This window comes from Myxocyprinus asiaticus, chromosome 38, assembly GCF_019703515.2.
Source record: "Myxocyprinus asiaticus isolate MX2 ecotype Aquarium Trade chromosome 38, UBuf_Myxa_2, whole genome shotgun sequence".
Lineage (NCBI taxonomy): Eukaryota > Metazoa > Chordata > Actinopteri > Cypriniformes > Catostomidae > Myxocyprinus > Myxocyprinus asiaticus.
The window spans coordinates 14,984,336-14,997,030 of record NC_059381.1 but is presented as its reverse complement, the minus strand read 5'-3'; the positions used below and the strand labels follow the sequence as shown (position 1 = coordinate 14,997,030).

General features: G+C 37.9%; 1 protein-coding gene across 1 annotated transcript in view; it reads left to right on the top strand.

Moving 5' to 3' along the window:
- Positions 1–12,695, top strand: part of LOC127428867 (transmembrane protein 132C-like) — a 272,344-nt gene that overhangs the window by 24,301 nt on the left and 235,348 nt on the right. The window contains exon 3 of the mRNA XM_051677515.1: positions 4,917–4,947. The gene's annotated coding sequence lies outside the window, so the exon portion shown is untranslated. The remainder of the gene's footprint in view (positions 1–4,916; positions 4,948–12,695) is intronic.

Genomic DNA, 12,695 nt, shown 5'->3' with positions numbered 1-12,695 from the left:
CAGCAAATGCATTTTCTGGCTGCTAATCAGAGCAACCACCATGAGCAGGTTGTGCTCAATCGCAACTCAATCTTTGTTGAATTGAATCGTTCAATCTTAATTAACTGTTTAGAATCCATCCAGGTCTCCAAGCATGCCAATTTCAGCCTCCTGCTTACAGCAAACTCTACATTCCCCCACCTCTATAATAAACATGTCTTACAGTAGGCTTTCTGGGATATCGACTCGGAGGCAGTGATCGACTAATGGACAGCGGCATGGTCCAGTGTATAAGCTCTATCTAAAATGCATTATCTTCTCCAGTCAGCCGACAGGATGGAAACCAGGAAGGAAGGCTGTGTACCTTAGTTCTTTTCAAGCAGAACACATCACACTGCTTTCACACTGGATTTGGTTTATCCAACCTTCACAGCTGAACAGAAGTTTGTTTTTCAAACTTTGAATTTTTCATTTTTCAAGTTTCAGGGATGTAATCCATATTTGCTCAAAGCAAACAGTGTCTTCAGGACTATTTTGAAAACAGGCCTCTAATGAATTACTGTAGATCTAGATGTTACTGAAGTCAAAAAGATTTGATTCAGTGTTATTATTGTTAACAAAACCTAAAATGAAATTTATTGAATGATAACACTAGACAGCCATTAGAAACTTAGCACCATCTATCCATCTTCTTTAGCCACTTGTTGGGCTGAAGGCAGGGAAACGAAGTCCATCACAGGGCTAAGACACACAGACATTCGCATTCACACTCACAGGCCACCGCGAGCACCTTTATCCACCGGGGGATTGCCGAATAGCCCACAATCGAGGGTAGTGAGGGCGGGGAGGCTGAAAGATTGGGACCGGGCAGTAAAAGGTGCCTCCCACGACCTTATCAGCTCTTTATGCACTTCCGGGAAGAAAGGAACAGGGGCGGGGCGTGGCTTTGGGTGGCGCCACGAGCCCAGGAACCAATCATCGAGCCGCGAGGGTTCAGGGGAGAGCGGAGGGTTCCACTCTAGCCCGACGCTCGCAGCTGCCCGGGAAAGCATGTCGTCATCTCCGCGTCAGCCTGTGACTGGGCGACCGCACCCGAAGGGAGGAACCCAGCTGAGGCTTCCGCGTCCGACTGGATGAGCCCGCTCTCCGATGCTGCACTCGAGAGCTCATCATTTTCGCGGGCTCCGAATAAGAGGTCGAACTCACCGTGAGACGAGCCGGCGGACTCATCTGGAAGCCCGATCGGGGCAGACGAGCGTGCTGGGGAATGGGAGGTCCGTGGGGGGATACCCGGTGGAGGTGGTCCCATTGGGGTCCCCAAATCGCCCCCAGTGCTAGCCACGCTGGCCTCATACCCATGGGTAGAAGGACTGAGGCGGGGAGCCTCTGGGGTGGCTTGCTTTCTTACGAAGGTAAGCTGCAACCGCATCGTTGCCATGGACATGTTCTCGCAATGAGTACATGACCCATCCACGAACGCTGTCTCCGTGTGAGCAGTGCCCAGACACGAAAGACAGTGACCCTGACCGTCAGAAGGTGAGAGATAACGAGCGCAACCAGGAATAACACACAAAGGAAAGGCATCTTTAAAAAGACGCGTCTTTAAAAAGACGTTCTGTGTGTGCCGCTCTTTTAGAGAAATATACTCTTTTAGAGAAATATACTCTTTTATTTCTGCCGAAGCGCCCAGGGGCATTCTCTGCAGTACACCAGTGCAGAGGAGGGAGAAGCCGCTAAAATGCGGCGTCAGATCCAGCAGAGGTGAATGAACAGTCATGGGAATTCAGCTCAGTGAGCATGACCGTTCGGCTCCGAAGAGAAAATCTGAATGAGTGGTTGCATACCAGCTCCTTTTATACCCGTATGTCAGGGGGAGTGGCATGCAAATACCACTCGCCAATTTTCATTGGCCTTTTATCAAAGACCAGAGGTGTCTCGGGCTCCCAAGAGTGACCCCTAGTGTCACTACATCGACACAACGTCGAGTGAGTGACAGATGTATGTGGTGGTGGTGTAGTGGACTAATGCACTGACCTGATAAGCAGAAGGTTGTTGGTTCAATCCCCACAGCCACCACCATTGTGTCCTTGAGCAAGGCACTTAACTCCAGGTTACTCCAGGGGGATTGTCCCTGTAATAAATGCACTGTAAGTTGCTTTGGATAAAAGCATCTGCCAAATGCATAAATGTAAATTGAATATAAAATAGAAATAATAACTAGTTAAAAAATTCAAAACTATAATAACAATTATTATAAATATAACCCAATTACTGTACCTATTTACTCAACTCACCTTATGTAAACTCTTATTACTCTTACTCTATATAAAAACACACTTTTTAACTTCTTTATTTTTTCTCTCAGTAGCATCTGAAATTGGAAAGCTTAACATGTCTAGCCAATAGAGTCAGCCATTTTTTTAAAAGCCATTTTTGATCAAGGACAAAGTGCTACATCAAGCATGAGGAACACAACTATGTAATAAATTAAATTTTATTACCTTAGACATTATATTTACCTCCTCCCAGCTATGTTCCCAAATTGCCAAGATTATTTTCTTGATAATGAAGGTAAATTACAACAATCATGTTTATATAATGATATGACTCTGGTTGCATATGCATCCTATCCTGGTGTAATTACTATTTAATTACAGTCACTGTCAGGTCATTTGAGCATATTTTAAAATGCAACCTGTGGGACTATTCACGTGATGCAGTTGTTAATGTTAATCTAACTTAGTCTGTGTGATACATTAGTCAGTTAATAATGCAACAATTTGTTTGTTTGTGCTGATTAATGACCATATGACCAGTCAATGTCTGCCAGATTACACTGGCCCATACAAAACAATTCAGTCAGTGTGTTTGTGTTTGTATTTGTGCACACTTTACACATAATCTGGGTGGTAATGTAGCCTAAAGGGGCTAAAGACCAAGACTGGTAACTTAAAGGTTGCAGGTTAGAACCCTGCAAAATGTGATGCATGAACTAACATCATTGTACCCTTAAGCAAAGCACTTACAAAAGCACTATACAAAGGAATAGTTAATGCAAAAATGAAAATTCTGTAACACTATTTTCACTGACGTTTAAACATACATTTTGGAGTCAACTAGTCTAAACCTTCAGAAAACTGTCAAAATACATTGAGTTTATGCAACCCATTTAAAATACTTATTACGTAGAAGTAGTAAGTAGAAGGTTGTTGGTTCAATCCCCACAGCCACCACCATTGTGTCCTTGAGCAAGGCACTTAACTCCAGGTTGCTCCAGGGGAATTGTCCCTGTAATAAGGGCACTGTAAGTTGCTTTGGATAAAAGCATCAGCCAAATGCATAAATGTAAATGTTCTATAAAACAGCCAAATCCAACACTAAATTTCCACTGAAAAGGGACATTTATCTTTGATTTGCTTGCTTTGCATTATGATCATTGTACATTAAATATAGAACATGACACGCATTCATTGAATTAACGTTAGCAAAAACAGGCATATTTATTGAAAACAATTGAATGAATAGTGCACAAATTCTAAATGGAATAGCCTATGATCTAATATGACAGCTGTTCGTTTAAGAATGTTAACCAATAACAGTTACGATGTAAAAAAAATTGCTAGGATGGAAAAAATAGGCCTGTGAGAAATGTACAATAAACCTAATGTATTGTTATTAACATGACGTGCACACAAATGAAAGATAGCTTAAGCAGTTAAGCATACGGCACATCGTTGAAAATATCCTTCTTGATCAGCAGGGTAAAAATAATTTGCATACCTAGCTTAAAATAGTTATTTTCTGGGCTACTAACTTACAGCATTCATTCTTGATTAGCAAAATTAACATGTGAACATGGTCCGGTGAAAGACAGGATCTGACTCACCTGTGGCGATTATCCTGTACTTGAAAAGTCCGTTTGGCAGGAAAATAACTTGCAAGCATGCACAGATTTAAAGAAGTTTTCAATGTGAAAAAATCCATAGTGACTTGCAAGCCAAGGTTTTGGAAATCTGCTTCTCGCACCATCACCGTGACCATAGTGATTTCCATAGATTCTTTGCTCGTTTCCGAGAGAACATTTTCGGAGGTGAAATGAAACTTTGATATCCTTTTTTTAAATAATTGTATTATTAATTATATTTAAAATGTAACATTAACATGACAGTAATTTAAGTGCAGCCTTTGAAAAAATATAAAGGCAAACATAAATGTGTAAAATTGTTGAACAGTTTAATGGAGAAAAATATTTACCGACTAGTTATTCCAGTGTCGACTAGCAGCATCAGAACCATTTAGTCAATTAGTCTCGCACATCCCTAGTTCACAGAGAACACATTTTCTCATTGTTTTTCTATGTAAGCACACAAGATGGACATCTTTGACCGTTTCCCCCCATTTTTCACCGTGTTTTCAGCATCCTGTGCATGAGCACTGCGTTTTTTAGATGCCATGTCAGCTTAAAAAAAGCATCTTGTGATCAGTGTATAAGTGGATAAGCTACTCAAAAATAATAATACACAAATAAATGAATTCAAAATAATATCTGTATTACCTCATTCATTGTTGTTGTCCCTTCAGCTTTCACAAAAACACAGACGTACCTATGAACATAATTCATGTTTAAAATGTATTCAAAACAAATAATATAATTTCAGAAATATGTGTAACCCGAATGTTGTATTTAAAATTAATAGTAAGTCAGTAACTGTAATCTGATTACAAGACTTTAAATCATAATGAATTACACTACTTTTTGGCTTTAAAAGTAATTAGATTAGTTACAATTACAATTACAAGTAATTTGTAATCAGATTACACCAACACTGCTTGAGACACCGGCATTCTGTTTTATTTGTTGCGCTGTGTCTAGCTTTTTATTAGTGCAAAAACATGTTTTGTCTGAACGACCCCTTACTCAACCTTTCTTTCTTTAGTGGAACACAGAAGATGCGCTGAAAGTAAATGGTAACTGAGACTTACATTCTGCCTAACATCATATTCTGTGAAACTCATATAGGTTGAGAATAAAAGGGTGAGTAAATAGTTGAATTTTTAGGTGAACTATCCATTTAACCCCAGGTTGCCCCAAGGAGGCTACAGGGTAACTTAATATGGTGATGTCATGCAGGGCTGTGATGTTTTAGAAAAACATTCCTTCACTGCCTTGCATCCATCTCAGTGTAATGTTAGTGATAGTGGTATCCTGAACAAACCTGCGATCCCCTGTCACACAGGCTTGAAAGAGTACTGACATTCAGCTGAGAAACCTTCATCAGAAATCCACTCCACAAAGTCCTCTCTGTTGAGCCTGTGAGTTAGTAAGCATCTGAGTTAGGAGTGCATCTGTGTGCGTGTCAGCAATATTGTTAGGTTCTCTGACACAGGAATCATTTAGCCGGACTACTCCTCAGTGCAGGCCAGATTCTCAGAGCCCCCAGTATACCAGCAGGCTCCTTTCATTTTTAATGGTCTACAAGGAAAGAGAGCTTCAGAACATCTTAAGATTTAAAAGCTGCTGGCTCTGGAGGCTCGCCGCCTCTCCATACTGGCACTGTAAACTTCACTGATGAAGCTCCATTGGGCCTGCTGGATCTGTTTCTGCACTTCAATAACCCCTAAATGAAAGACGATGTACCCAATTAGTCAAGCAGCCGGCATTTGAAAATGGTTGACTTTGGCTTCTGGCTCACTCCTCTGGCATCCTGTAAATATTGACTGTAGTTAATTGGAGAAGTGTGACAGTGGCTGTGGAATTAGCTTGGGTGGTTTATGCAAGCATGTGCAATGTGCATTCACAGCATTAGTCTGACACTAACTGACATCTGGAAAACATTGTGTGTAAGGTTTGTCACAATAAAAAAATGTCAGTTGTCTATGTACCAATGAGAGTGAAATTTCATTAAATTTGATACCGGTTTTGATACCACAGCAAAAACCAATAAGCTGTTGAACACTCCTTTATTTGAAAAAAGATAAATTAAACTCAAGCAATGGAATGTAGTCTTATAAGTGTTTCTTAAGTAAACATTGCTTCCCAGTGAGAGAGAACAGCACCAAAACATGTGATTTTAATGAGTTTGGGAGCAGCATTTCTAAATGTTCTTGTGTACCTTGATTGTAAATACAATGCATCTCTAGACTAAAAGTGTTTACATGACCTCTTGAGATGAAGTTTCTCACAATGGCCTTTAAAAAAAAAAAAAAAAAAGTAGTTTGCTGTGACAGTACCATGGTAAACTGATGGTAATACCATGGTATTGTGATTTAAACTAAGTTAATTAAATTATACTCTAAGGTATCTGAAGTATTTTAGTAATCTGACTAATTTTCCATCATCAAAGCATCTGTAACATTTTTAATTTGAAAAAAAAAAATATATATATATTTTTTATTTTTTACTTTAAGGTGCTATATGAAATCAAACTAAATTTGAATAACACCTTATTTCTATGAGATTAGTTATGAAACTATAATCATTTTCTTACTGTACCCATGAGTGGACCATTTTTACTGAGTCGGGACTGTGCTAGTGAAATTTTTTTTCCCTACCCCATAACAGATATTGTTTTCCTTTCATTAGGCTTTTGATAATTTAAGTAATCTTAAGGAATATTTTAAGTCAATCAAGACCAGTTTATTTATTAAACATCATTCATAAAGGACATATATTACACAGGAGGATAACTTTGTCCATAATTTTACCGTACATCTTAGAGGTCAAGACTTTAAAGCCCTTTTACTTGCCCTTATATTTACAGTGCAATGCCATAGGCATAGGTAAGACCATGGATGGCTCCTTATTACTGTGGTTAGGTTACTCTTTAATCTTTACCTCATCAGTGCAGTTTAGCCGTTTGAGATGTTTGATTTCCTCCACTGCGTTTTAAACTTGACAATTTTGAGTAGAATTTAAATGGGTTGCAATAGTTTTGTGGTAAGTACAGATATCAATGGAAGCCCAGATGATGCACGCACTCGAGAGATACAGTAGGATACAACAGAGCACATCAAGCCTGCTTTTCATTTGGAGAAGAGTGCAACAGTGGTGGACATCAAGTAGAAATGCCCCACAAGACGCGCTGCAGTGCCAGGCAAAAGTATAACTGCAGCTTCACGTGAGTGGTTTTATGATGGCTCCTGCATAACTCATGCGAAAACCAGGCTAATTACATAATTACATTTGCAGGACAACCGAATCCGTGTGTCATTCGTTTATCTCATATTCAATTAGGAATTAAAAATTGGAAAAACAAAAAACTACTTGATATTTCATTGTGCGTTTACAAAACCAATATAAAAAAACAAACAAATAATGACTTGTTTTTCGTCATTTCGATTTAATGCTCAAATTAAAAATAGGAAATTGGAAAAATAGTCATGGGACACTGTGCGTTTTGATTATTTGATTTCATTAATATATGGTGTGAATATTTGATTCGCACATATGGGTGGACCTGAAACACCACTTTCTTCTGATTGGTCAGCCTGCACCATTGTCTTCCTCAATGCTGTGAGACAGAATAAAAGTTCTCTGCTGTTTATTTGTTCAGATGAATTAGTCTCAGTTAATATTAAATTCTTAACCATTTATTCTCTAAAACTCACCACGTTTATTACAGCTGAGCTATCTCTCTCATCAAATAGATTTATCAGACAGCCCTACACATAAATCGTCTGAAAACTCCACCCACAACTAAAATGTCACTGGCGTCAGAGAAGTCATTTATTTGGCTTGCATGTTCTATCATAAAAAAAAAAAACCCCGTTATGGTTACTTGTGTAACCTCCGTTCCCTGATGGAGGGAACGAGACGTTGTGTTGATGTAGTGAAAATAAATCACTAAAATTAACGAAAACACTATTTTCACATTCCAAAGGTTGTAGTAAGTTCCCAGTGGGCAGACTAACTTACTACAGGTGAGATTTTTACAGTACATCCAATAATATGAGTAGCATTAGATTATTTTAAAAACGAATTAACTAAAATTCACCAAAATGTTATTTTCACATTCCAAAGGTTGTAGTAAGTTCCCAGTAGATAGACTGACTTACTACAGGTGAAATGTTTTACAGTTAGTCAGTCTATCCACTGGGAAGTTACTATAACTTTGTTATGTGAAAATAACATTTTCAGGAGTTTTTATGGTTTATCCTAAAATAACCTAATACTGTACTCATATTATTAGATTTACTGTAATAACCTCACCTTTTGTAATTTAGTTTATCTACTGGGAACTTACTACAACCTTTGGAATGTGAAATAACATTTTCGTGAATTTATTTTTTGTTGTTGTTGAAAATAATCTAATACTGTACTCATTATTGGACTTACTGTAAACATCTCATCTGTAGTATGCCAGTCTATCCACTGGCAACTTACTACAACCTTTGGAATGTGAAAATAACATTTTGGTGAATTATTTATTTTTTATTTATTTGAAATAATCTAATACTGTATTCATATTATTGGACTTACTGTAAAGATCTCACTTGTAGTAGCTTAGTCTATTAACTGTCAACCTACTACAACATTTGGAATGTAAAAGTGTACTTTTAATGTTTATGTTTAACTTGCATGTCAACTGAACGAGTGATTGGACACTGTCTGTGTTTAATAGTGAGTGGATGTTTCAGACTGTCCCTTAAGTACGCTAAGCAATGAAAGCGCATCGGAGCATTTTCAGTCATACTTCTGCAGCCACACCAACTGACAGTTCTGAGCAGGGCCTTTACCACCATAGACATTGAGGGGGACATATCCCCCCGATATTCATAATAGTAGTCTACCTGTATGGGGTTTGTCCATGGTTGATTAATAAATTATTACATTTGGTCCCCCTCAATCCTGAATATGTGGTTACATCCTTGGTTCAGAGTGCAATGTTTTATGTCTGTATATTATAGTTATATACCATTTATATTTATATACCATAACATCAAGCCAAGTGTGCAAACTCTTTGCAAACTTGCCGCCGGCAGAGAGCGTGGATACGAGAAACCAAATATCTAAAAAATATCTAACCTAAAACTAACTGTACCCCGCTCTGGGAGCTTAGGTGTGAGGGACTTGCTCATCATGGAAATTATGCTAAAGAAAGTTCATGAAATCTCAACCAGTGAATTTAAAATCAGCATATTTACACATAGCCTTCACATCTGTCAGATAATATAAGGCACACGAAACTGCAGCGTATACGACCCAGTAGGTAAAGGTTACCCATATTCCCATTCAAAAACATGGATGTCGGAATGATCTGAGTTGGAAATTAGTACTCTTCACTACCATACAAATATATATTGTCTTATATTAAATATTAAATGTAAAAAAATCTTCCCATTTATTTGTTATTATTATTATTATTATTTATCATTTGTTATTTACTGTTGTAGCTGTTATAATTCACTGGCATGAATGCTCATCTGTCTTGGATGCACCCTACGTTAAGTCTGTATATTCCCTGAACTGCATCTTGCTTTGTTCATTGCACTGCAATATGTAAAATGGAAATAAACTGATTCTTTCAAAACTCTTTGATGATTTCTCATTTAAAGAATGCACGAAACACTGATGTCAATTTAAAATGCTTATTTAAAACAATCAAACTACAGCTGCCTTAGACTTATTATTAGGACAAAATTGTAGGTCCACCGTGACGTGGAACATGGCTTGTAAAATCGGGACTGTCCCCGGATTTTAAGTGATGCCTGGTCACCGTAACTGCGAATGCCATACCTGCACTGCATGGTACCGCTTAATAAATAAAACAAGATATGTGGTACGAAGAAGGATAATTGTGAGAGGATTAATCTTAATAACCATCTTAATAATATATGCGTGCGTGTGTGTCGTTCTTATCAATTGCTTCACGTGGCAACGAAACCATGTCTGCATTCAGTGAACATTTTACGGTTACGTGTAGGCACTGTGTCTAACTATTTGATGAGAGAGATAGCTCAGCTGCAATAAACGTGGCGAGTTTTGGAGAATAAATCTAATATTAACTGAGACGAATTCATCTGAACAATTAAACAGCAGAGAACTTTTATTCTGTCTCACAGCATTGAGAAGACGTTGGTGCAGGTTGACCAATCAGAAGAAAGGGGCGTTTCAGGTCCACCCATATGTGCAAATTAAATATTAACACTATATATTAGTGAAATTAAATAATCAAAATGCACAGTGTCTCATGGCTATTAAATCGAAATTACAAAAAACAAGTTGTTATTTGTTTTTTTATATTGTTTTTGTAAGCAAACAATGAAATAAGTCGTTTTTTGTTTTTCAAATTTTGAATTCCTAATTGAATATGAAATGAACGAATGATACACGGATTCAACCGCTGCTATAACCAACATTTACTTAAAGGTGCAATATGTAAGATATTTACTGTACTTTATCAGAGATTTAGGAAACATGCTAAGTTGAAATACTGGCTTTTCTGAAAACAATGCTACAGCCAGTATATTCTACTTTGAAATGTCCATTCTGGAATTTCTGTTTGTGTTTTGGCCTGTGTGATCCTGCCCACTGTCCATTTCACAATAGTAAAAGTTTCGACACCCCGGGTTGCCAGATTTGAAACATGTTAGCAGGCAAACACAGTGTGCTGCTGCCATGGAAGCCAGCAATACATCTAGCTAACATTGACAGAGTTATAAAAAATCCACATGAGCTGGTTTATAATTTGCAAACAATAAAAACATTGCAAGCGTATACATTTGCTGATCAACTTACAGTGTAAGGATCGTCTCTTGCTATTGTCAGTTTGCTCATTCCTGTTGTGTGTCCGCAACCTGGCAACCCACATGAGCTTTGAGTCTGGGGAGGTGGGGGCAGGGGAGACAACTCTCTCCAATATTTTTAGTTTGGACTGCAGTGCCCATTTTAAACACTTGATGTCAATGTTAAATATTGCTCCTTTAACTCCCACTTCAGTTCCACTCAAACACCTGCAGTTCCGAACAAAATCATTTGGGGCTGGGCCAAATTCACCCTGAATGTTTTGACTTAGCGATGCCCCTGGTTCACCCCAAAATGCGAAAGATGTTAGGAAGAATGTTAGCCTCAGTCACTATTCACATGCATTGCATATTTTTTCCATACAATGAAAGTGAATGGTGACTGAGACTAACATCTCCTTTTGCGTTTCCCAGAAGGGGAAAAAAAAAAAAATCATATAGTTTGGAACGACATAAGGGTGACATATGATATACATGACATAATTTTAATTTTGGGGTGAACTTTACCTTTAAGAGAAACTGACTGTTAACATTAATACCTTGCCAAGATGGGTATTTTATTTAGTCAGACAGCTCTCGAGTCAGTAATGGGTACCACGATACTGCAGAAAGACTGTTATCATTATTATTATTATTTTTTACTTTTTAGTGTCAACTTCTCTAATGTGTACTTTTTTAGTGCAGAGCAGAATAACTAAAACCCAGTGAAGTGTTTCCCTAAGGAGCCACTAAAGGTAGTGCAGTGGATGTGGGCTGTTTCTGGATGATGTGTGTTAGATTTGTGGCAGCAGAGCTCTGCTGCAGCACCGCACAGTTTAATGGTAGTGTGGATTACTGCAGTGGTGTGAACTACAGTTGTGATGTGGTCTTCATGGTCTTGCAGTACTTATTTAGCAAGCAAGAATATGACATCCAGCTACCCGCACTGATACAAAGTGGGAGGGCATGTTCATATGGATATGCCACCCCATCTGTTTGGAAACAGCATGGTTTGTGTGAGCCACCGTATGTGCTTTAGGCATGAGTAATGGGCATCTGAGTGTGTGTGAATGTATCTGTCATACCCTCTGATTTGGATCTGTTATTCTATGGGGCTCACATAGTCACGCTAAGTCAATGTTTATTTATCAAATGCTCAACAACTCAGCATGCAGTAGTAATTTCAGGCAATGAAATGTAATTCTACATGCTCCAGAGAAGGAAAAGAGATAAAAACAGATTTGGTTAAAATTAGAGCTGTCAGTTAATGTTAACGCATGTGATTAATTAAAAATGTTTAAATGTGTTAATTTTTCTTAAAGGAATAGTTCACCCAAAAATGAAAATTTGCTGATAATTTACTCACCCTCAGGCCATCCAAGATGTATCTGAGTTTCTTTATTCATCAAAACTGAGTTTCTTTCTTCATTTCTTCATTTTAGGATTTCATTTCAGGCCTCCTCCTCTAAACAATGCAAGTGAATCTCCTCCATTTTTTGATGGTCCAAAATGCATATTTAGGTGCATCAAAATAATCCACACATGACTCCAGTCGACAAATAAAGATCTTCTGAACGCAAACGATTGATTATTTTTAGAAACAAAACAATACTTATATACTTTTTAACTACAAATGTTCGCTTCAGTACATCTCTGTGACCTGTGCTCATGAGAGGGATGACGTAAGCTCGTTGGTAAGGTCACGCAGAGGAGGAGTCAGGAAACACGTCATTGTTTACATTTTTTTTTTTTTTTAAATTATTATTTGGAAATTATTATTATTTTTTTTATATTGTTTTAAAATTGTTTTGGACTGTTTTGGTTTGTGAACGGCACAAGTTTCTCTTGTAAACAATGAAGCGCTTCCTGACTCCTCCTCCGCGTGACCTTACCAACGAGCTTACGTCATCCCTCTCATGAGCGCACGTCACAGAGATGTACAGAAGCAAAAATTTGTAGTTAAAAAGTATACAAGTATTGTTTTGTTTCTAAAA